Source organism: Marmota marmota, unplaced genomic scaffold, assembly GCF_001458135.2.
Source record: "Marmota marmota marmota unplaced genomic scaffold, marMar, whole genome shotgun sequence".
NCBI lineage: Eukaryota > Metazoa > Chordata > Mammalia > Rodentia > Sciuridae > Marmota > Marmota marmota.
The window spans coordinates 32,789,232-32,793,254 of record NW_025999982.1 but is presented as its reverse complement, the minus strand read 5'-3'; positions in this window follow the sequence as shown (position 1 = coordinate 32,793,254).

Genomic DNA, 4,023 nt, shown 5'->3' with positions numbered 1-4,023 from the left:
TTCTCTTGCCATTGTTTTGGCGGCTCTGCTCCTTCTCCTCTAAATGTCTGCCCTGTACTGAATTGCCTTTCACCTCCTCAAAGACTACAGACTGTCCCATCAACCTGGAAGACTGCTACTCTTGACAGATTTCACCTCCTGCAGGAAGTTTTCCTTGCTCTCCTAATCTAGCTTAGGTGCCAGCAAGTTCTCTCTAAGCACACTGCAACTCCCTCTGTGAGCTGAGTTAGATGGCAGAGCAGGGAGTGGGGGGTGGGGGTGGAAGGGTTGTAAATGAAAGGCGATGAAAGAGGGGATGAAGTTTAGATTCTCTTTTCCAAGAAAAGAGCATAAAAAAGAGACTTTGGTGATGATAAAAGGATGGAGAATCATTAAAAATAAATATAAGGAATATAAGATCACAGTCATGGCAGACTAAAGGTACCAGGAATAAGAGCTAGTGATGATGGCATCAAGTCCCTAAAGAATGGGGAGGGGAGGAGAGAGGGGTCCATCCAGAGCTCAGATGACAAGATTGTCTTGGATAATGTAACTGCTAACATTTATTGAGTACTTACTCCACACCGGGTGCTACTTTAAGTCCTTTATAGATAAGAAACAAAGGTACAAGATTACATAGCTGAATTACACCATTTATAAGTGAAAAGTCAGTAGACTGCCTCCAAAGAAAGTGCTTTTAACTATCCTGTGAAACTGGTTCTAAGGACATTTCCCTCTTTACAGCTGAAGGGAGATGTTTATATAGAAGATTATGTAGTTTTTCCAGATAATATGGGTTAGGGAGAGGGAAGAGGAGCAGGTCCCCACAAGCTAGCTCCTGCTATTTTCAGGGAGAAATTTATGTCAGTGCTGAGTTGGAGGTATGGGTGTTGGGAAGTGAAGGAAACATAAAATGTTCAAGTCTGGAGACATCTTATTCACAAGTGCATCTCTTCGACCTGAGTACTCAGTGTAGTCCATGGACCAGGGCTGGTTCGCAAACCACTTTTTGCCTTCCCCTCACTCATGAGTACAGAAGTTGAGAATGAACATTGAGAGCTTTATAGCAAGTTGACACTTCTGCAATATCCAAGAGAAAAATAAGCGACCTCCTCTCCTTAAATGGATACAGATGAGCTCAGTTGTTGTAGAATACACACTTGCAGCAAGGACATTGAGAATTCAAAAAATATGCACAATGTGGTTGTGCACACCTGTAATCCCAGCTACTTGGCAGGCTGAGGCAGGAGGATCACAAATTCAAGCCAGCGTGGGCAACTATCTTGTCTCAAAATTAAAGAAAACAAAGAAAAAGCATCAGGAAGGTGGGGATGTAGCTCAGTGGTAGAACACCCCTTGGTTCAGTCCATAGTACCAGATAGAGAGAGAGAAAGACAGAAAGAAATCTTGAAGAATAATAGTAGCAATATTCATCACAACTGTTCCTTTTCTATAAATAGTGTTAATGAGTAAAGGAAGGAAGGAGACCAGAGGGCAACACAGCTGACTGATTCCCATGATATTCTCACATGACCTCTAACATCTGAGCTGTACTCTATGAAAGAAGGAGGCACCACTTCTCTAGAAATGGCTCTGCACGCACTGGGGAACGGTATAAATGAACTAGTGCAATTCATGCAAAAACCCTGCTGAGAGAATGCCCTGTGCTCTGTGGCCTACATTACTGAAGCAGAGAGTTGTAAAGAAAAGGGCCTGGCCTCAGAAGGAGATGAACTTGGTTTTACTTTCAACTCTGCTCTGACAACCTCTGTAATCTTGAGAAAGTCATTTAATCTCTTTAATCCCTTTGAACCTCAGGCTGCTCATTAAGAAGAGAGGGAGAGAACATGTGAGGAACAGGAAAAGGAGAGAAGGGTGTTGCACTAGATGATCCCTAAGGCTTCTTCAAGCTTTAGTATCCTATTATTATCTACCCAAGGATTCTGAGAAATTCCACCACATTTAGCCTCTGGCTTCTCAAGCAGCTGTCAGAGAAACACAAATTATAAATAGCTATTATATCATGTGGGATCCCACCTAAATAGGTTCCATACAAGTGAGATGAAGAAATGGCAGCGTAATTTCCTGGTATTTCTTGGATTTATAACAGTGCTTCGTGTACATCTGATCTTCCATAGGACATACTGCTCTCTTGTGTTTTGTTCATGAGGAGAACTGCTTATATTTTTATGTATTTTTTTAACTTTAGTGAAAACACTCATCAGAAAAAATAATTGTCCCTGAATGTCCTTAATTCCTTGTCTAACTGTTGCTATATTAAACCCCACTTGTCTCAGCCCTTTGAGAACTTGAATCTAAATATAATATTCACTTAATAAATACATGGTATATTCACTTAAATATATAGCATTTTTAGCTTAATGATGGTGTTCAGGTTTTTTTACACCCTACTGCCTCTTCTGCTCTGTGATTTGGTGGTTTATTCTTTGTGTATACTTATATAGGAACTGAAGGGCTTGGTGAAGTCAATGTTACCCTCATTTTAAAGAGTTAGATAATGAAGGACCAAACTTGGGTCAGAGCCCAAATGTTTCTATTTCAGGGAGAACACTTCATTATCTTCCTATAGGACCTAAACTGGTATTGCTTAACTGCTTCTGACTAATTCTTATAGACCATCCTGTGTCTCCTGTTCTACTTGATTTGGTTGAAAGAAAGTCTCCAATTGAACTATAATCAGTAGCAACCCAAGATCAGTTTCTCAGAGCAAAAAAAAAAAAACCCTAAATGGTACTTCCCTTGATAATCCTATATCTCAGCAGGTGTTACTAAAGCTCTTTGGTTTACATTTAAATAAGATGCTAATTTATTCCTTTACATGGTTTTTACGAGAAAATAATGTCCCAGATCATTTTCTAATCTGTGGCTTAATACTGTAGACTTGTAGGAATGCTCTTTTGCTGCCAGCATTTGGGTAATGACATACCGTTTATTTCCAAATGCACTATCCAAAACAGTTTTAAATAATGAAAGGTAGATTATGTCTATTTAATGAAAGCAATTTCTACTTCTTGCTCAGTAATTATTTTAAGAGCCGAAATACAATTATTACCAATAAATTAATCATTTTTGCCACTTACTTTTCCACAGATTATTAGTTTATACTTACGTGTAAATGTGTCTACTGAGAATTTCTTCCCTGAAAATATATTATCTCTGAGGGGTTTTTTTTTAACATTTATGGCTTTATTTGGATAACCAGAGGGTTTTAAAACAACAACAACTACGAGACCTATTGGAATAATTACAATAATGACAACTGAATACATTTCATCTGAGATTTTGGTTTTATCAAAGCAACAAGAATTAAGACCTAGTTCATTTCCAATCATTGGATCTATAAGCCCCCATTTGTTCTTTGTTCCATTCAAAGGTAAAAAAGGATACCCGAGTGTTTGAAGCTTTGGAAAGCTATATGGTAGAAGGGAAACGTTGACTAAGGGAATATTGAAAAGTAACACAAAGAGAAAAATTGTAACATTCACGAACAATCTGAAATTCTAGTTTATGTTATTTCTAAAACTTTTGATCTCAACTTCGTGGCCGTAAGTTTATTTTAATCACTTATGACTAAAGCCCATAGTCTATGTTCTTTTATATTAAATCATGTCAACAGAGTTTGCCACTTATAATGCAGTTTTTTAGGATTGTGATTACTCATAATGGTCATATTTCAAGGAAAGAGTTTTGTAAACCAAAGAGCTTATATCATTTGACCATCTCATGCTCTCATTTGCCCCTGCAGAGGAAGCAGGAATTTTGGCAATTTTCAGATGTAAACCCTAGAGCACTCCCAGACATGTACACTGTTTTACCAAAGGTCATGCTATCTGTGGCAGAGTTGGGACAGGAAACCTTCTGTCTTCCCCACTCGTGTGTATTTTTTTACACATTCCCAGGTTTGAGCTTCTTTCAGATTTTAAAACAATTTAGTGGACATTTAATGATGAGAAAAACATATGGCATCTTGATAAACAAAGATGCACAATGGCGATGCTCAGACAATCAGGTCATTTCAGTATT